Source organism: Loxodonta africana, chromosome 8, assembly GCF_030014295.1.
Source record: "Loxodonta africana isolate mLoxAfr1 chromosome 8, mLoxAfr1.hap2, whole genome shotgun sequence".
Taxonomy (NCBI): Eukaryota; Metazoa; Chordata; class Mammalia; order Proboscidea; family Elephantidae; genus Loxodonta; species Loxodonta africana.
The window spans coordinates 26,868,451-26,890,829 of NC_087349.1; the positions used below are offsets into that span (position 1 = coordinate 26,868,451).

General features: G+C 39.3%; 1 protein-coding gene across 14 annotated transcripts in view; it reads left to right on the forward strand.

Moving 5' to 3' along the window:
• CADPS2 (calcium dependent secretion activator 2) overlaps positions 1–22,379 on the forward strand; it is a 614,350-nt gene that overhangs the window by 282,548 nt on the left and 309,423 nt on the right. The window lies entirely within an intron of this gene.

Below are 22,379 nucleotides of genomic sequence, written 5' to 3' on the forward strand. Positions count from 1 at the left end.
AGCAAGAGGTGAAAAGTCAGTTAATCAAATATATTTGAAAACTCTTATGTTTTTTGATTGCTGGTTGTATTAGGAATGAAGTAACCATAAATGTGTTATAACTCACGTGCTTACTTGCGTAATCACCAAGAATTATAAAGATAACGTATACATTCAAGGCAACACAGGCAAAGCAAAGCAGCCTCATCCTTTTATTTTTTAAATACATCAATGGGAACAAAAGATAAGAGGCCTACAGTTCATCTGAAAAGTCATCTCGGGAAACAATAGTTAATGATTTGGAATTATATAATACTTTGTCTTTTTTCATGTAGCACAAATGTTCATTGTAGCATTACCTATAATAGGCAAAAGGAGGACCAACCCAAATACCCATCAACTTAAGAATGGATAAAAAAAAATGTGGTATATCCATGTAGTGGAATATTAATCAGTCATAAAAAGAAGTGAAGTACTTATGTCTGCTACAACATGAATAACTCCTGAAAACATTGCTACATGAAAAAAGACCAAAAAAAAAAAGTATTATATAATTCCAAATCATTAATTATTGCTTACCAAGGTGACTTTTCAGATGAACTGGATGTCTCTCTCTTTCGTTCCCACTTATGTATTTAAAGTGCTTGCAGCATTATAAATTCTCTCCAGCAGTTTCTCCACACCCTCACCCATGCTCCTTTTTATCTGATTTTTTTTTTTATTATAGTCATAGAGTAGGTGTGAAGTGGCATTTCATTCTAGCTTTGGTTTGCATTTCCTTAATGATTTATGATGTGGCGCCTTTTTCCATGAGCTTATTGGCTTTTCAAGGAGTCCTGGTGGTGCAGTGGTTAACAGCTCAGCTGCTAACGGAGAGACCAGCAGTTCAAACCCACCAGTGTCTCCTTGGGAGAAAAGACCTGGAAATCTGTTCCTGTAAAGATTACAGCCTGGAAAATCCTATGGGGCAGTTCTATTCTGTCATACAGGGTTGCTGTGAGTCAGAATTGACTTGATGGCACTCAATAACAACATCATCTTTTCAGCTATAGGGAAATAATGAAATACAAGCCCTAGGTCCTACCATGCCACCCCAGTGACAGAGAATTGTGGTCTTGGCACTCCGGAAACCCACTGAAGGCACATCAGTGTGCCACCACTCACTTATTGGGAAGCTCTCTTATGGTACTTGTGTTAGTTTATTTTTTAATCTTCCCACCAGTCCTTGAGATCTTGAGAGGGTACAACTCCCCTGAGAATCTCAAGGCCATGTTATCTGACACTGAAATTTCTTCTTTTTTTAGGATTTGTATTGAGGTATAATTTACATGCCATAAAATTCATCCATTATAAATGCATAGTTGAATGATTTTTAGTAAATTTCTACAGTTCTATAACTATCATTACAATTCAGTTTTGGAACGCTTGCATCAGCCCCCAAAGTTCACTTGTGCACATTAACCGTCTATTCCTTCTCCTACTACTAACTCCAGGCAAATGCTGATCTGCTTTCTAGCTCTAAAACTTTACATTTTCTGGACTTCTCATGTAAATGAAATCATGCAATATGTAGTCTTTTGTGTCTGGCATTTTTCACTGAGCATAATTCCTCCAAAATTTTGAACTAATTGATACTTAAATATTTGGTCAGTGAAATGGATTGACTTATATCTAAATAGTTACATTATTTCAACAGTAACTTTTTTCTCAAATAGTAAAAGTTTTCATAAGGTGTTGCCCATTTGATTTTTAATATACTCCCAATGTAAGAAATTCTAGTAGTAAAGAAATGTAAATGAATAATTTAAATGATTTAAAATACTTGGAAGTTAAAAGAGAAAATATTACAAAAAGCCTCTAGTATTCTCAGAAAAATAAATTTTTTGTTACCTTTTCCACAAGGAAATTGGCTAAAATAGCCTTTCTGTGTTTCCTCATGAACACTGAGTTAACTTTTAAAATGAATTAAAAGATTTGTATTTATCATTGTATTCAAGGGGTAGATTAACTTCAAAATGTATCTCCTGAACGCTGATCAACTGCAGCTTTTCAATGATGTCGTTACTTTCATCTTGCCACAACAGGAGAGAATTTCATCTCCTCCATTATCATGGTGAATTATGCCTCAGACACGTTTTCTAAATTTTATTGCTTCAACAGTTTGTGCTTTGTTGGAGATCAATTCATCCTTCCGTCTGGTACTAATTAAAGTACCTTATTTAATCCATATTTCCAATAAATGTAATCAAGATTTCTAGCCTTTACTTATTTCATTCCTGTAGTTCAGATTTCCTGCCGGCAATTAGGTGGAACCAGCATATGAGGTTGGTACATAACTTAGAATTTAGGACCTGGGGTCTAATAAAAGTGGTGATTATAGACCAGTTTGATTTATAAAGAGTGGTAGCAAGCTGATCTTTATTTGTTAGAGTTTTATTTTTAATTTTTATTTTTTAACATAGGGAAGGGAATATGAATAAACTGTCATTTTCACTTACAGAGAACACAGTATTTATGGGCATTTAAGTTATAGTTTCATAGCGTCTCAGTGAACCAGGAAAAGTTTTGCTGTCTATGAATGAGGTATGGAAGCATTGTTGCCACACTTTTCTAGCTTTTTACCATTTCTAGACATTGCAGTATTTCAGTTTTAACTTAAACCCTTAATGATACCACCTGAAACGAAACAAAGAGATAGAGTCTTAGTCTGGGTCCTCTAGAGGAGTACCATCAGTGAAACGAATATAGGTGTAAATAGACAGAAATTTACTTCAGGGAAATGGCTCGCACAATTGGGAGGACTGAAAAACCCCAAATCCACGGGTCAGGCAACAGGCTGAAGACCTCTACTGGCTCACAAGCTTGAGGGGAAGGGACTGCTGATGAACCCAAAATCTGTAGGTCAGGCAACAGGCTGGAGACTGCTGCAGACTTACATTCCAGAGGTCAGGTGATGAGAAGAGTGCAGAGTTGAGAGAGAGCAAGCTATGCCAGAACATCTATTTATATCCTAGATGCAAGTCACACCCCCAAGGAAACTCCCCTTTCTACTGATTGGCTGCTCACATCCGATCATAAAATGGAGGATAACTGCATCATGACTGCCAAGCCACTGAGAATCATAGCCTAGCCAAGTTGGCATATAACATCAACCATCACAGATAGTAAATGATTAGCTAAAAGCAGGGGCGGGGGGGACAGTCTGTAATGTCATGTAGTAGTCACAAATGTCCTGATATGTAGTGATCTTTAAAACACAGCCCCACAAATGACAAGCATACTTTGCCTAAACAAACACAAGAACTCGTAATACCTGACAGAGGGTCAAGACAGAAATCGCTATTAGGGAAACACAACCAAAGAAATGGATTGTTAAAAGCTAGATAACTGGGATCTTCTAAAAATTAAATACTTCTGCTCATCAAAAGATTTCACCAAAAGAGTAAAAAGAAAACCTACAGGGTGGGAAAAAAATTTTGGGCTATTACAAATCAGACAAAGGTCTAATCTCTAAAATCTACAAGAAAATCCAATACATTTGCAACAAAAAGACAAATAATCCAATTAAAAAATGGGCAAAGGAAATGAACAGATGCTTCACCAAAGAAGACATTCAAGTGGCAAACAGACACATGAGGAAATGTTCACCATCTCTTGCCATTAGAGAAATGCAAATCAAAACCACAATGAGATGCCCTCTCACCCCGGCATTACTGGCACAAATCAATAAAACAGGAAATAACAAATGTTGGAGAGGCTGCAGGGAGATCGAAAGGAACTCTTATGCACTGCTGGTGGGAATGCAAAATGATAGCAACCACTTTGGAAAATATGGCACTTCCTTAGAAAGCTAGAAATAGAAACACCATATGATCCAGCAATCCCACTCCTAGGAATATATCCTAGAGAAATGAGTCATTACCCGAATAGACATATGCACACCCATGTGCATTGCAGCATTGTTCACAATAGCAAAAAGATGGAAACATCCTAGATGCCCATCGGCAGATGAATCGATAAACAAACTATGGTACATACACACAATGGAGTATTATACAACAGTAAAGAACAATGATGAAACTCTGAAGCATCTCATAACATGGATGAATCTGGAGGGCATTATGCTGAGTGAAATAAGTCAATCACAAAAGGACAAATATTGTATGAGACCTCTATTGTAAAAACTCATGAAAAGGTTTACATACAAAAAGAAACAATCTTAGATGGTTATGAGAGAGGTGAGGGGTGGGGATGGAAAAACACTTAATAAACAATAGATAAGTGGAAACTTTGGTGAAGGGTAAGACAGTACGCAATACTGGGGAAGCCAGCACAACCTATACAAGGCAAGGTCATGGTAGCTCCATAGACACGTCCAAACTCCCTGAGGGACTGAATTGCTGGGCTGAGGGCTGTGGGGACCATGGTCTCAGGGAACATATGGTTCAATTGGCATAACATGGTTTATAAAGAATATGTTCTACATTCTACTTTGGTGAGTCTTAAAAGCCTGTGAGTGGCCATCTAAGATACTCCACTGGTCTCACCCCTTCGGGTGCAAGGAATAATGAAGAAAACTAAAGATACAAGGGAGAGATTAGTCCAAAGGACTAATGGACCATATCTATCATGGCCTCCACGAGACTGAGTCCAGTAACACTAGGTGGTGCCCAGCTACCACCACTGACTGCTCTAACAGAGATCACAACAGAGGGTCCTGGACAGAGCTGGAGAAAAATGTAGAACAAAATTCTAACTCAAAAAGAAAGACCAGACTTGCTGGCCTGGCAGAGACTGGAGAAACCCTGAAAGTATGGCCCCTGGACACCCTTTCAGCTCAGTAATGAGGTCACTCCTGAGGTTTGCCCTTCAGCCAAAGATTGAACAGGCCCATGGAACAAGTCAAGACTAAAGGGGCATGCCAGCCCTGGGGCAGGGACTGGAAGGCAGGAGGGAACAGGAAAGCTGGTAATAGAGAACCCAGGATTGAGAAGGGAGAGTGTTGTCATGGGGTTGTTAACCAATGTCATAGAACAATGTGTGTACTGTATGATGAGAAACTAGTTTGTTCTGTAAACCTTCATCTAAAGCACAATTTAAAAAAAAAAAAGGATTGTTAAAAATCCTGGAAACAACATGTGCCATGTCCTCTGCCCCTTCTCCACCTAATAGTTGTTTTATTAAAGGCATTTGAAGGTTAATGGGTCTCTGTCCCCAACTTCCTCAAAATAATAGAAAGGGAAAGAGTGATAAGAAAAACTAAAAGTTGAGTTGTTAAAGAAATAAATTTAAGAATATTAGGACAGAACATTCTTCTACTCCGTGAAAATTATGGCTGGTATAGACTCCAGTACCTTTACAGGAAACTTTAAATTCTGAGGCAGAAGTATAATAATCTGTCAGACTTTTGAAAGAATACTGCAGCTACAAATGGAAACGTATCAGAATGACAAGGTGCTCGAGCAAGTGCGTGGGAGATTAAATACAGGTCGCGTATAAACCAAGAGAAGCGAACCATGCTTTTTTTTTTTTTTTTAACAGCACGTTAGTTTTCATTTTAATTTAGTAATGTCAGAATAATTTTTGAAGTACGTTCATTAGTCAGCTGCTCTTGCAGACTAGAGATAGAATATGCTACTTTTTTATGTATGATCCATCAAAAAGTGTGCCTATTTTAATAAACCAAGAGAAAATCTCTCAAACTGTACAATTTTTTTGTCTTTTGTCATTTTCATCTTTAAAAATGTGGCAGATTGCTTCTCCTTATATAAATAGATTCACTCAAAGTAACATTTCTCTAAGACTGATACTGCTGGTGCTGACCAAAATGAAGCCTAGAGAAGAAAAACATTGGCCACATAAATTACAAATATTGAGAGTTTATTTGCAAGTAAATAATTCGGTTCATTTAGTGGACACTTTTTTTTTTTTTTAATCTGTGGATCCCCACATAGTTTGTGGCATCTTTATTAAAGGGAAAATATGATGGGGCTTGGGTTCCAGGTGCTGGATGGAGAGCAGTGGTGAGCTCCAATGGCAAACAGGGAGAGAGGTTGGGAGAAAGCTTGTATAGTTATGATTATTAACAACAACAACAGTGGTGGATTTATAGCTTGTAAATAGCTTTACCTTACATTCTGTAATTTGGTTTTCAGGGTACCTTTCTCCATTTCTTTTTATTATTATTCCATTTGAGTTATATAGCCAATTTATCAAAGATGTTAAATTTAACGAGTGTAAATAGACAAGAACTTTAAGTCTTATACCACCAATGCCCTCAGACACTCTAGGATCTCCCTTCTATGTCCCTTGAATACATCTTGGCAGATTCCACAGCTGTTCTGGTCACTTTCAGGTATTAAGTACCATTTTCAGATATTTGAAAATTTCAGTCTAGTTTAAGTCAAAACTTGGACCTTTCCTTCCAGCTGACCCAGAGACCTGTAGTTGGGAAAAGGGTACTGTAGCCTGTTCTTTTCACTTATCTTATTTTGTACCCCCACCTGCTCACCATCAACTCTTTCTTCCACTTTTGGGTAGAGTTCAGGTAGAGAGGAGAAGGTAAGGGGTCAAAATGTCTTTGTAGAAGGTGTTGTTTGTAGTTCTGTCTTGATCACCAAATTCTGTCATGGAAAATGTCCAAATATAACTTTCTGTGATGTGCTTCTTCGGAGACCCCCTGCTGCCTGGGACTTCTGACAGTCCTCCGTTCTTCCACAGAGACATGTAGTCTGTGGCTGCCCTCTTTCCTCTGCCCTTGACCTAGTGGTCTAATATCATCCACATATTCTCTTCTTGCTTGAAAATTATTGCCCTAGCATATGGCTGAGGTAAATTGGAAACTCCATGAAAACAAGGGCTATTTATTATTCCTCCTGGTTACCCTCTAACATCAGCCACAGTGACATGCCTCAGTAGGTACATAGTAAACTAATTACTTTCTGTACCCTTTAGGAAGTTTTTTTTTTTAAAAAAAGACCTCCCAGTGGGTCTTGGGATATGCCATTTGAGCCAACATCTTCCCAGATTAGCAGGATGTCCAGTCTGGCTCTTCCACCTCAACCCCCATTGTTTCTGAAATTTCATGAAAAACATATTCACATTAAAGTCAGCCGTTTGCTTGTGTGTGTTCACTTAAGACTGGCGTTCCAGGGCCACTTCCAGATGTTTTCTACCCTGGCTGCAACAGTGTTTTTCAAACTGAGATATGGGACCACCTGGGTGAACAAGACAGCTTTCCAAGGAATGTCTAGGGACAAATATAGTTTTAAAAGAATCTGTATATGAATTCTCAACTTCCATAAGTAGTCTTTCCTAAAGCTCTCCTGTCCCGCAAAGGGCCTGCTATAAAAGGTCTTTTTTGCTAATCCTTTTTCACAGTTGTCCATCTTCCACTTTACAAAGAAAGGCATGCTTCTCACCAATTGGAGTCTAACTATGGTTCTTGTCCCAGAGAGGAAAAACCTCCAGGGCACCATTCAAAAGACAAAGGTTAGCAGTTTTAATCCACCAGCCGCTCCTTAGGATCCCTATGAGGCAGTTCTACTTGTCCTATAGTGTCGCTATGAGTTGGAATCAACTCAGTGGCAATGGGTTTGGTGTCTTGTTTTGTTTTTTGTTTTTTTAAATTAATTCTGACAGTGTGATCGATTGATGATGTGATAAACCTTCTACATATTAAGTAGCTTCTACTTCTGTGCTTTCAACAAAGTTGATGGATTTATTCATGTTTCAACTGCTAAGTGGTTGAAAAACAGTTTTTGCTTATCAATCAATATGTGGTTGGGGGCCATTTAAATAGGAAGGAATTAAACAAATTGAGGGACATTGCTATAACGAGGCCCCCATGTACTTATTTTCTTAGATCTTACAACAGAAAAGCAAAAACCTGGATTAAAATTGATGCTAAACTGTCTCTCAATCTAGCATTAAGTGATATTCACCTGTGGATACATGAATTAATTGGGAAAAAAAGCACTATCCATTTCATTGAGAAAGACATACATATCTAATGAACATTTTTTACTTTTTATATTTATTACTAATACAAATTTGTGATATATTTGTTTTGGATCTGTTGAATACTACTAATAATAGTGATAAAAAGTCAATCCAGAAGAAAATTTTACTCCTTAGAGTCTTAGTGTCCAAGGAAATGAACATTAAATATATATTTCTTTCTTCAGAGACTGGTCCCTCCTGATAACATGTCCATGAGATGAAGTTTCTTGTCCTTGCCTCTAAGGACCATTCTGGCTGTACTTCTTCCAAGACAGATTTGTTCCTTCTTCTGGCAGTCCGTGATATATTTAACATTCTTTGCCAAGACCATGATTCAAAGGCATCAATTCTTCTTCAGTCTTCCTTCTTCATTGTCCAGCTTTTGCATGCATATGAGGCGATTGAAAATACCATGGCTTGGGTCACAACACATGTGTATCAGGCACACCATAATCATCAAGTGACATTCTTTGCTTTTTAACATGTGAAAGAGGTCTTCTGCAGCAGATTTGCCCAATGCAACACATCATTTGAGTTCTTGACTGCAGCTTCTATGGGTGTTGATTATGGATCCAAGTAAAAGGAAATCCTTGACAACTTCACTGTTTTCTCTGTTTATCATGATGTTGCTTCTTGGTCCAGTTACGAGGATTTTTGTTTCCTTTATGTTGAGGTGCAATCCATACTGAAGGCTGTAGTCTTCGATCTTCATTAGTAAGTGCCTCAAGAGAGTATGTACATTTTAAAAATTATTTTAGGTAGTGTCTGAGAAAAAGTTTGAAGGCCATTTCTCTAGGGCATGTCGTGTATTGAAGCCAGAACTAAGTCTTCAGGTCAGAGGACTCTACTAATTGTTCCCAGACCTATCATGCTTCTGATGCTGATACAAACTGCTTCTCCTCCACAGTCAGAAGGGATGCTTTTATTCTCAGCTGCTGCTACCCTGAAATCTAGAGCTCAGTCCGCAGTTCAGGATCTAGGCCTGAGACCCACCACCACAGACCAGAGTGGTTCCTCAGGTGACAATGAAGGATGACTCTTTCCTCAGAAGGCGCTCAGTCAGTGCCATACTATACTAGAAAGAGCCTGGACTGTTGCCTTAGAGCTCTTTATTTTCCTTCAAAAGTACTTCGCCCAGGATGGCTGAGTGTTTGCTGCCTCAGAGACACAGAATACCATTTTTAGGTTGATTCAGGACAAGCCCACTGGTACCATCCCTTCCTATCCTCATGGTGATTTTTTTCTCATAAGCCATGTCCTTTGTGCCACCGACTGCCAGAACAGCTTCATTTACCCTCACAGTCTTCTTCACAGAAAAGGAATTGAAATCCCAATCTAGATCCACACTCCTTACTTCCCCCAATCTCTTGCCAGCCCCACTTCTGCAATCTTCAAAGAGCACAAGTAGAAAATAAACAAATCAGCTTTATGATTATGTAAGAGAAGAAGTTCTGCCTCACCAGACACATCCAGGGTACTAATTACTCAGAGTATTACTGTGAAAGAGAGTGGGATTTGCATATGTAAAGACTTCTCAGGATCCTTGGAACAATCAATAGATGAAGATAATATATAAGTGACACTGATACTGATAGGTAGGAAGGACATCTTAAGAAACCTAGTTGAATACCATTCAGTGTGGGTTGGTAAATAAATTCATATTTTTAAAAATGACCACAATCTATAATATTTAAAGGTAAAAAAGAAATATATTGGAAGTGAAGAATAAGAAAGTAAAGTTTTTCAATAATTCCAGATTTCAAGGTTTTGAAAAGTGAATTCAAGGGTAATTATAGTGGGTATTTATCAGGACCGCATGGTTTTTAGTCAAAGAATGAGACAGACAAGAGTATAAACCCCAGCTTTGCCACAGATTAGCCGCGTTATCATGACTAATTACATAAACTTCTTTGAGTCTTTTTCTTCATTGGTAAAATGGGGACAGTAGTACTTATTTCAAGGATTATTTTGTGACTTCATTGGGATAATGTGTATAGGGACACGCAGCCATGCTCTCCCCATATACTCCAATTTTTTTTAATTAATTTTTATTGTGCTTTAAGTGAAAGTTTACAAATCAAGTCAGTCTCCCATACAAAAATTTATACACACCTTGCTATACACTCCTAATTGCTATGCCCCTAATGAGACAATACACTCCTTCCTTCCACTCTCATCGTGTACATTTGGCCAGCTTCTGGACTGCTCCACCCTCTCATCTCCCCTCCAGACAGGAGATGCCAACATAGTCTCATGTGTCTACTTGATCCAAGAAGCCCGTTCTTCACCAGTATTATTTTCCACCCCATATTCTAGTCCAATCCCTGTATGAAAAGTTGGCCCCAGGAATGGCTCCTGTCTTGGGCTAACAGAAGGTCTGGGGACCATGACCTCCAGGGTCCTTTTAGTCCCAGTCTGACCATTAAGTCTGGTCTTTTTACGAGAATTTGGGGTCTGCATCCCACTGCTCTCCTGATCCTTCAGGAGTTCTCTGTTGTGTTCCCTGGCATGTACGCTAATGTTTTTAGTCTTTGCTTCATGTATTTACTTTTGTATTTCTTTACTCATGTGTTCATATGTCTACTTTCTTTAACCCTTTTCTATAAGCATTCTGTTTTTAAGTTTAGAGAATTTCTAGGAGGGTCCCCATACTTGACGAGCAATTGCATATTCTTAACAAGAGACAAGAACATTATTTCATGAAGCGAAATTTGTTTTTGTCTCCTGAGCCCTGTCTGAAAATTTTGCTTTGAGCATTTCTATTGTCAGTGAACATTTATTTGTTAGACACTCCATGACCATTTTTTAAAGATTTGAGAGTTAGCTTTTATCACAAAGAGATAGTTTTCAACGTGAATAATGCGCTAGTGTCAGTTATGAGGAGAAAACGTTCTTTGGTTGTCATGTATTTACTATCAACGTTGGTTTCGTTTCTCAGTTCATGTCATTGAAGGTTTATATCTGCCCTGGTAAAATGTAGCTGTCAAAGCATCACTAGCCCGTGCAGCGGAGCATTCTGCAATTCTTGGTGGAAACTGCAGCCGTGTCTTCCGTGTCGGCGCTGTGTTAATACATTACGTGCAGGGCGCTCAACTATGACTTCTTCTGGGGCTGTGGAATTGAAATTCAGCTGGAGACTCCCACTGAGACTGACATGCGGATCAGCAAAAGAAACAATAATACTAGATAGAATGCAATCTTGTATTATCATGATTCTTTCAGATATATGGAAATATGGAGGGGTTCATAAAAATGTCTGGGAACCCCTTGCAGGTCCTCTGAAGTGAGAAGAAAATTCAGAAGAGTGTTTCTGTAAATCAGTGCTCAAATGGCCCCGGAAAACTGGAGATCCAAGTGGAGTGGGAGCCCAAAATACCATTCTCTGTCATGCCTCTGGACCTGGCCACAGCGTGCTCCCCCTGGCCTTCCTCTGCCCAGGAACTCTGATGAGTGTTTAAAGACCCACTTCAGCTTGCTGAGGGTTTGCACCCACATTGATCTAAGCACACTCCCTTCTTTGATAGCACTTCTTTTGCTTAAAGATAGTACAGTGTTAATACCATATGTTGTAATGTATTTCAATTTTTATATTCATTCCAGTGACTGGTTATGTATAGATTCATAGGAAAAATATTTGTTTATAACATCCGTAGTGTGTGTTTATGTATATACACATAAGTATGCAGAGATTTTTTTTCAGTTAGGTAATTGTATGGGATATGGTTGCAGTGATTGTAATAAGATGAAGATTGGCATTCTTTGCAAGTGACCTTTATTTTAAACACTTGTGTTTTAGTTAGCTAGTGCTGCTATAACAGAAATACCACAAGTGGATGGCTTTAGCAAACAGAAATATATTTTCTCACAGTTTAGGAGTCTAGAAGTCTGAATTCAGGGCATCAGCTCTATGGGAAGGCTTTCACTCTCTGTCAGCTCTGGAGGAAGGTCCTTGCCTCCTCAGCTTCTGCTTCCTGGTTCCTTGGAGATCTCCATGTGTTTTGGCATCTGTCTTACCCTATCTCTGCTTCTAGCTTGCATTTAATCTCTTTTGTATCTCAAAAGAGATTGACTCAAGATACATGCTACACTAGCCCTGCCTTATTAAAATAACAAAGATAGCCCATTCCCAAATGGGATTATAACCACAGGTACAGAGGTTAGAATTTACAACACATATTTTGGGGGACACAATTCTATCCATAATAGCTATATACCTCCTAGCTCATACATTTAAATGGTGTAATTCTCATTTAACAGAAATCAGCTATCTTCTTTTCTTACTTCGGTCATGCTTCTGATCTTGTTTTATATAATAATAATATATGTGTGTGCAACTGCTACAGATTCTCTATTTTAAAAAGAATTTTCAGCTCAAACCACATAAATGACAGTTGTCCCCTACTAAGGCACTTTTGAAGGAGCCCTAGTGGCACAATGGTGAAGCTTTTGGCTTCTAACCAAAAGGTCAGCCATTCAAACCCAACAGTGGCTCCTCAGGAGAAAAGACCTGGCAATCTGCGCCTGTAAAGATTACAACCTGGAAACCCTATGGGGCAGTTCTACTCTGTCACATAGGGTCGCTATGAGTTGGAATCTACTTGACCGCACATAGCAACAAGGCACTTTGATTAGTACATTCATGGCAGTGATTTTCCTCCTTATATTGTATTTGTTTTTGTTGTGGTTATTTAGTAAACCCAACACGAAATTGATTATTTTCAAGTTAATACGTGTCTGTCAGTTTGTCATACTGTGGGGGCTTGTGTGTTGCTGTGATGCTGGAAGCTATGCCACCAGTATTCAGATACCAGCAGGATCACCCATGGAGGACAGGTTTCAGCTGAGCTTCCAGACTAAGACAAACTAGGAAGAAGGACCCGGCAGTCTACTTCGGAAAAGCATTAGCCAGTGAAAACCTTATAAATAGCAGCAGAACATTGTCTAATACAGTGCTGGAAGATGAGCTCCCCAGGTTGGAAGGCACTCAAAAGATGACTGGGGAAGAACTGCCTCCTCAAAGTAGAGTCAACCTTAATAACATGGATGGAGTAAAGCTTTTGGGACCTTCATTTGCTGATGTGGCACGACTCAAAATGAGAAGAAACAGCTGCAAACATCCATTAATAATCGGAACCTGGAATGTACAAAGTGTGAATCTAGGAAAATTGGAAATCGACAAAAATGAAATGGAATGCATGAACATCAATATCCTAGGCATTAGTGAGCTGAAATGAACTGGTATTGGCCATTTTGAATTGGACAATCATATAGCCTACTATGCTGGGAATGACAACTCGAAGAGGAATGGTGTTGCATTCATTGTCAAAAAGAACGTTTTGAGATCTGTCCCGAAGTACAACGCTGTCAGTGATAGGATAATACCCATACACCTACAAGGAAGACCAGTTAATACGACTATTATTCAAATTTATGCACCAACCACTAGGGCCAAAGATGAAGAAATAGAAGATTTTTATCAGCTGCTGCAGTCTGAAATTGATCGAACATGCAATCAAGATGCATTGATAATTACTGGCAATTGGAATGAGAAAGTTGGAAACAAAGAAGAAGGACCAGTAGTTGGAAACTATGGCCTTGGTGATAGAAACAATGCCGGAGATCGCATGATAGAATTTTGCAAGACCAATGACTTCTTCATTGCAAATACCTTCTTTCACCAACATAAACGGCAACTATACACATGGACCTCGCCAGGTGGAACACACAGAAATCAAATTGACTACATTTGATGGAAAAGCTCAATATCACCAGTCAGAACAAGGCCAGGGGCTGACTGTGGAACAGACCATCAGTTGCTCCTATGCAAGTTCAAGCTGAAACTGAAGAAAATCAGAGCAAGTCCACGAGAGCCAAAATATGACCTTGAGTATATCCCACCTGAATTTACAGACCATCTGAAGAATAGATTTGACGCATTGAACACTAGTGACTGAAGACCAGATGAGTTGTAGAATGACATCAAGGACATCATCCAAGAAGAAAGCAAGAGATCACTGAAAAGACGGGAAAGAAAGAAAAGACCAAGATGGATGTCAGAGGAGACTCCGAAACTTGCTCTTGAGCGTCGAGCAGCTAAAGCAAAAGGAAGAACTGATGAAGTAAAAGAACTGAGCAGAAGATTTCAAAGGGCCTCTCAAGAAGACAAAGTAAAGTATTGTAATGACATGTGCAAAGAGCAGGAGATGGAAAACCAAAAGGGAAGAACACACTCGGCGTTTCTCAAGCTGAAAGAACTGAAGAAAAGATTCAAGCCTCGACTTGCAGTAGTGAAGGATTCCATGGGGAAAATATTAAACGACGCAGGAAGCATCAAAAGAAGATGGACAGAATACACAGAGTCATTATACCAAAAAGAATTAGTCGATACTCAACCATTTCAAGAGGTGGCATATGATCAGGAACCGATGATACTGAAGGAAGAAGTCCAAGCTGCTCTGAAGGCACTGGTGAAAAACAAGGCTCCAGGAATTGATGGGATATCAATTGAGATGTTTCAACAAACAGATGCAGCGCTGGAGGTGCTCATTCTCTATGCCAAGAAATATGGGAGACAGCTTCCTGGCCAACTGACTGGAAGAGATCCATATTTATGCCTATTCCCAAGAAAGGTGTTCCAACTGAATGTGGAAATTATAGAACAATATCATTAATATCACATGCAAGCAAAATTCTGCTGAAGATCATTCAAAAACAGCTGCAGCAGTATATCAACAGGGAACTGCCAGAAATTCAGGCCGGTTTCAGAAGAGAATGTGGAACCAGGGATGTCATTGCTGATGTCAGATGGATCCTGGCTGAAAGCAGAGAATACCAGAAGGATGTTTACCTGTGTTTTATTGACTATGCAAAGGCATTGGACTATGTGGATCATAACAAACTTTGGATAACATGCGAAGAATGGGAATTCCAGAACACTTAATTGTGCTCATGAGGAACCTTTACATAGATCAAGAGGCAGTTGTTTGGACAGAACAAGGGGATACTGATTGGTTTAAAGTCAGGAAAGGTATGCATCAGGGTTGTATTCTTTCACCATACCTATTTAATTTGTATGCTGAACAAATAATCCGAGAAGCTGGACTATATGAAGAAGAATGGGGCATCAGGATTGGAGGAAGACTCATTAACAACCTGCATTATGCAGATGACACAAGCTTGCCTGCTGAAAGTGAAGAGGACTTGAAGCACTTACTAACGAAGATCAAAGACCACAGCCTTCAGTATGGATTATACCTCAACAGAAAGAAAACAAAAATCCTCACAACTGGACCAGTGAGCAACATCGTGATAAATGGAGAAAAGATTGAAGTTGTCAAGGATTTCATTTTACTTGGATCCACAATCAACAGCCATGGAAGCAGCAGTCAAGCAATCAAAAGATGCATTGCATTGGGTAAATCTGCTGCAAAGGACCTCTTCAAAGTGTTGAAGAGCAAAGATGTCACCCTGAAGACTAAGGTGCAGCTGACCCAAGCCATGGTATTTTCAGTCACATCATATGCATGTGAAAGCTGGACAGTGAATAAGGAAGACCGAAGAAGAGTTGACGCCTTTGAATTGTGGTGTTGGTGAAGAATATTGAATATACCATGGACTGCCAAAAGAACGAACAAATCTGTCTTGGAAGAAATGCGGCCAGAATGCTCCTTAGAGGCAATGATGGCAAGACTGCCTCTTACATACTTTGGAAATGTTGTCAGGAGGGATAAGTCCCTGGAGAAGGACATCATTCTTGGCAGAGTACAGGGTCAGCGGAAAAGAGGAAGACCCTCAACGAGGTGGATTGACACAGTGGCTGCAACAATGAGCTCAAACATAACAACGATTATAAGGGTGGCGCAGGACCAGGCAGTGTTTCGTTCTGTTGTACATAGGGTCGCCATGAGTCGGAACTGACTCAGCAGCACCTAACAACAACAACATGGCTTTTAAAAAAAATTATCCTTTCTAAGCTTTCCTGTTTTGAAGGGAATAAAATCAAACCAAACCTGTTGCCATAGAGTCAATTCCGATTCACAGCAACCCTATAGAACAGAGAACTGCCCACTAGGGTTAACAAGGAGAGGCTGGTGGATTCAAACTGCCAACCTTTTGTTTAGCAGCTGACCACTTCACCACTGAGCCACCAGGGTTCCGTGAAGGAAGTAGAGACGTAAATAAATCTTCTAAAGTATTGAGAATTATTCAGGGAACATTTGAAGAACCCGTTGTTCATGGTAGTTTCTCCTTCCTTATGACATTTGAAGAAAGCTTATTAAGTATAGGAACCCTGTTACCCAAATGATATATAACAGTATTTTTCCTAAAGTTTTGTTTTGCTTTGTTAAAAGAAAGAATAAGCCTTATGTAAACTGGTGGTGCAGTAGTTAAGAGCTCGGCTGCTAACCCAAAGTCGAGAGTTCGAATCCACCAGCCAGTCCTTGGAAACCCTCTGGGTCAGTTCTACTCTGCCGTATAGGGTCTCTATGAGTCAGAATTGACTCAACAGCAACGGATTTGGTTTTGGTTTGGATGCATCTTCCAAATAAAAACTATAAAAAAACAATAAACCAAACCCATTGCTGTTGAGTCAATGCCAACTTATAGTGACCCTATAGGACACAGTAGAACTGCCCCATAGGGTTTCCAAGGCTGAAATCTTTACAGAAGCAGACTGCTACACCTTTCTCCCGCAGAGCAACTGGTGGGTTCAAACCGCCGACATTTCAGTTAACATCCAAGTGCTCAACCACTGTGCCACAAGGTCCCCTTAATAAAAAAAACTATAGGCTCTGGAAACACTGCTGCAAAGATATTGGCATTACATTATTTAGAGTTTGGGGCGACAAGTCTATTTTTAGTTTCCTTTGCTCTTAGAAAGAACCTTATTGACTTAAGACCCCAAAAGAAGCCACACTGATGGTATGTGTGGCAAAAGAAATAAAAGAAGAATTAGCTTATTTTGAGAAAAGTAACACTTTTGTATTCCTGGCTTAGATTTCCTTATTACATAAAATGCAAGATGGGTTTAGTTGGCAAAAATTTGAAATCTTTGGCTTATAAAATAGCAAAATTCTACCTGGAGCAAGTTTGTGAAATTCTCACTGTTCTAATGTTTAATTTTCCTCCTTTTGCCATAATATAGCTTTGCTGGCAGATGGCAACATTTGGATCATTTGAATTTGGCAAAGGCCCCTAAGAATTTTCAAAAATCTTAATATTTGCATGTGGAAAAAATCTGAAATTTTACATAGCTCTGCCAAAATGATAGAGACTGGGTTTTCTGCATTTTTCTTATTTTTGTGTCCTTTATTCACATTTAAGTACTGTAGATTCTAGGAAAAAAGTGAAGCAATACTTATCCACTGTATTATAATTTTATGGATTTAAAAAGTTAACCTATCAACTTTCACATCTAAAAACTGTGTTCCTAAAGCAGCATTGTGTGTTTTTGTTAAAATAAAACCAGTATCTGAAGGTCAACGTTTACATCAACATTAAACAACTTTACCTGTCAGTTCTTCCTGAAAACTAAAAATGTTCACATCCAATTAGTTATTTGAGGCAGGTGGGCCGTTTCAGGGTACCTCATTCTCACATTCTTTCTCTGCAAATACTATATTCTAGGTGAAAGCCACAAGCCACAGGCCCAAGTTCTAAGGGGGAAGCTCATTATGTATAACTCTTTAATAACTAAAACAAACCAGAAAACCAAACTCATTGCTGTCAAGTTGATTCCGACTCATAGCAACCCTATAGGACAGAGTAGAACTGCCCTATAGGGTTTCCAAGGAGAGCCTGGTGGATTCGAACTGCCAACCTTTTGGTTGGCAGCCATAGCTCTTAACCACTATGCCACCAGGGTTTCTGACCAAAACAGACGTAAGTTATTCTGAGTTCAAGTTGGAAAGAACTCATGTCATAGCAAGGTTTTGGTGGACTTCAGAATTTGTTTGAGCTCCATGCTAAGAATACACTCGTCTAAGAGTGGGACTAGGATTATAAAATGGTTTAAAGCATCCTGATTTCTGCAGCAAACTCATTAAAATTGCAAAAGTAACAGTATTTCTGGAAGACTCAGAGCAGATTTGTGGGCTCAACGTGATTAGTCACTTTTGTGATGAGATTTACTGGCAGATGGACTTGTTTTCCCCATAATCAGACAGATTGGCGATTACATTACAATTTCTTCATTAATATTTTCTCAGGCATATCTGTGAATGTTTAATGGCTCAGTTTTTCAGAGAAGATCCCCAACCAAGCCAGTGACCTTTGCTGTTTTCCCTCAGTTGGTGGGATCCTTAGAAAGAGAGATTGTTTACACCGAGCTGAGCTTGGCTTTGTTGCTTTGACTCCATGGGGCTGCTCTTTCTATTTGCAAAGAGGCTAATTACTTAGCTACTGCGTTTGTTGTTTTGGTTTGTTTTCTGGCCATCACGTAGCTTGTGGTGGCCTGGGCAAAAGTGTCCCTCCACCATATAGTCATCCTTTTCTTAAAAAACCAATCCAGAGATGTAATAATCAAAGAGTGAGTTCCTAGGAGTCGATCAAACTGGTTCATTGCTTTCTGGCACCACTGATATAAATTAAGATGTATTACAAGGAGAATAATTAATCTGATCCAAGAATATTTATCCATATGGCAAGGATGAGCAAGAATTTCACAGTAAATCATAATCACTCTCTCTTATTAGATAGGAGACAGATACAATTTATCCCGTATTACTTTAATATATGTTTCATATTGTATGCAGTATTGTCCTTTCTAAAAGCAACTTTTACAGTGGCCAATACTTACGGAAGAATTGAAAGAAGTAAATCTCAGGGGAAGGCTATTGCTAAAAGAAGTCCTACGATTGAGTTATCCAGGCTGATGCTGGGCAGTATACCCTCCTTCTTTCTGGGCACCTTCACTTGAACATCTTAGACTCTTCAACATCAACACACTCAAATAGAAGCACTTATTTTTCACCTTTGAACACATTCCTTTTTTTCTGTCTACCATCTTAATAAATAGCACCTCTGTCTGCTGAGGTGTCCAAGCCAGAAGCTTGGGCATTTGTAATTCCTTCTGCTTTCTGACTCCCCACATCTAAGTCCCGGTGATTCTGCCTCCTTAATGCCCACCAAGCCTGTTTCTCTTTCAGTGCCTTCATTGCCAGAGCAAGGTTTATTTCAAGAACCTCTATTTGATCGCTCTGCCTTCGTTCTTTCCTCTCTTTAGTCTCATTTCTAAAATAAAGCTCTGATTATGTCATTTCCATCCTTAACATGTTTTAGTAATTTCCCTTTGTCTTCAGGACAAAGTTTGGCACAAATGAGTCTGCATCCCCCAGGCCTTTTTTACCTCTCCACCATACCTCTTATGTCTTCCCAGCTTAGGTGCTTACCCTACAGGGTCTCCCAGCAGGAGTGCTGTGGGCATTTTGGTGGGAGCAGTTTTCATCTGTGGAGCTGTCCCCTGCATTGCAGGTCATTTAACTTGCCTGGTCTCTGCCCACACACATTGCCAAATGTCCGTAGCAGGATAAGATACATCCCTGGGGAGAACTACTGACTACCCTCCTGGACCTCATGCTTGTAGCCTGCCTTCCTTTCATTCTCACTGAACTACGCATAACTTGTCTTCAATGGTTTAGGTTAGGGCACTTCTCTCTGTAAAGCCTTCCCTGAGCTCCCACCCAACCTCCTCCCCGAGGTCTTCCTTCATGCCTATGTATACTCCGTCCCCTGAAGTTCTCACATTTTGTTGTAGTCGTGTCTCTGTCTGCTGCCCCCCATAGACTGCGATCTCCCTGAGGCAAAGGCCAGGTCTTGGTCAGCATTGCATCCCTAGGATCTGGCTCAAGGACTTACCTCTGACTTGAGGAAGCATTTGACCCCCAATAAATGACAACAGTCTTGAGTCTGTTATTGAAGCCTTGGTAAGAGTAATTCATCTATAGTGAGAACACAGATTAACCAAAATTAGACACACCCGTAAGACTGTAGATATGTACTGACGTACCCAGTAATTTAACCAGTTGCCGTCCCGTCAAGTTGACTGTGACTCATGCAATTTCATGTGTTTCAGAGTAGAACTATATTCTATAGGGTTTTCAATGACTGATTTTTTGGAAGTAGGTCATCAAGCCTTTCTTCCAAGATACCTCTGGGTGGACTGAAACTTCCAACCTTTCGGTTAGCCACCAAGCTTGTCAACCAATTTACACCACCCAGAGACTCCACGTACTAACAAGCCTACTAATGTTCATGCCTGAGAAAAGTTAAACATGAGTCCAAATGGTCTTACTAGCAGCTGGGAGCAGGTTGTCACTTAATTTCTACCCACTACACAGTTAAATACAATCTGCTAAGTGACTTTGTAGAAGGCACTTTCTATGGCCTAAATCTTTCTTTACAAATTGAGAATAATATAAGACTAACATTTGTGCAAGAAAAAAAATGTCATGTATTATTAAAAGCTCTGTAAATCACATGGAGCTTCTTAGAGAAAGCACACCTTAAATTTAAGCTGGTATTTTAATATTCCTAAAGCTGCTATAGTAGTCTAATTTAAGAAGTGTGGGGGTACTTTTCAAAAAGACATCTTTGTGGCCAAGGTAGAATATGTTTGTTTAACCAGATACACAACTGTGATTGTTTTCACTTAAAATTTTTCCACCCACATTGCTTGCTTCTAGCTTTTGTGTATGTAAATAAGGACTAACAAAGCAATAGCTAAAAAATAGAGACATAATGTAAGAAAAAGGAAGCTGTAATTCCAGAATAATTAAATATTTAATCTGGAGTCTAAATTCCATCTGATCTTGTTAACAGATATAATTTTTGTGGTCAGAGGACCCAGATAATGTTGTATCTTCTAAAACCATGCTACTTTCTTTTCAAGAAAATCCTAAAAAGATACCAAATTTGCCTTTGGCACAAGTTCTACGTGCTTCCACTGAAAAATATACCAAATGTGTTTTACCTGATTAGATTGGAATACAAATCCATAGTTATATTTTGCAATTCTTCCAAACATATATACTTATCAAGCATGTTATTTGGTTAACTTAATATCTGTGACACATTAAAAGGGAAATTGGAGGTAAATAGTTTTCTAACCTTTAAGATAACGTTTTGAATTTACAATATCTACAAATAGACTTTACCTCAGTGCTTGGTTTTTGTTTGTTTGTCTTTTAATTGTGCTTTAGGTAGAAGTTTACAGTTCAAGTTAGTTTCTCATTCAAAAATGTATACTCATTTTGTTTTGTGACATTGGTACAATCCCCACAATGTGACAGCATTCTCCCCTTTTCCACCCCGGGCTCCCTGTGGCCATTCTTCTAGTTCCTGTCCCTTCCTGCCTTCTTGTCTTGATTTTGGACAAGAGTTGCCCATTTGGTCTCCTGTATTTGATTGAACTAAGAATCACATTCCTCGTGTATGTTATTGTTTGTTTTATAGACCTGTCTAATCTTTGTCTGAAAAGTGGGCTTCTGGGGTAGTTTCAGTTATGAGTTAGCAGAGTGTCCAAGGCCATAGTCTTGTGGGTTCCTCCAGTCTCTGTCAGACCAGTGAGTCTGTTTTTTTTTTTTTTATGAATTGCAGTTTCAGTCTACAGTTTCCTCCCACTCTGTCCAGGACTCTTTGTTGTGATCCTTGTCAGAGCGGTCGGTGGTGGTAGCTGCACACCATCTAGTTCCTCTGCACTTACGCTGGTGGAGGCTTTGGTGCATGCAGCCCTTTAGTCCTTTGGGCTAATATTTTCTTTGTGTCTTTAGTTTTCTTCATTCTCCTTTGCTCCAGGCAGAATGGGACCAATAGGTGTATCTTAGATGGCCACTCCCAAGCTTTTAAGACCCCACACACAACATCCGACAAAATGGAATGTAAAACATTTTCTTTTTGAGCTATGCCAATTGACCTCAGCGTCCTCGGAGACTGTGGACCCAAACCTCAGCCCCAGCAACTCGTTATCACAAGGTGTTTGTATGTGCCTAGCAAACTTCTACGACTTTGCCTTGGTCAAGTTGTGCAGATTTCCCTTATATTGTGTATTGTCTTCTGCTTCACCATAGTTGATACCTGTCTACTCTCTAGTTAGTGATTTCCCATCCCCCTCCCTCCCCAACTTTGTAACCATCAAAGAATGTTTTTTGTATGTAAACCTTTTCTTGAGTTCTTATAATAGTGGTCTCACACAATCTTTGTCCTTTTGTGAATGATTTATTTTATTCAGCATAATGCCATCTAGATTCATCCATGTCGTGAGATGTTTGGAGAATCATCATTGTTCTTTATAGTTGTATTCCATTGTGTGTCTGCACCGTATCTTGTTTGTCCACTCATCTGTTGATGTGCACTTAGGTTGTTTCCATCTTTTTGCGATTTTGAATAGTGCTTCAATGAAC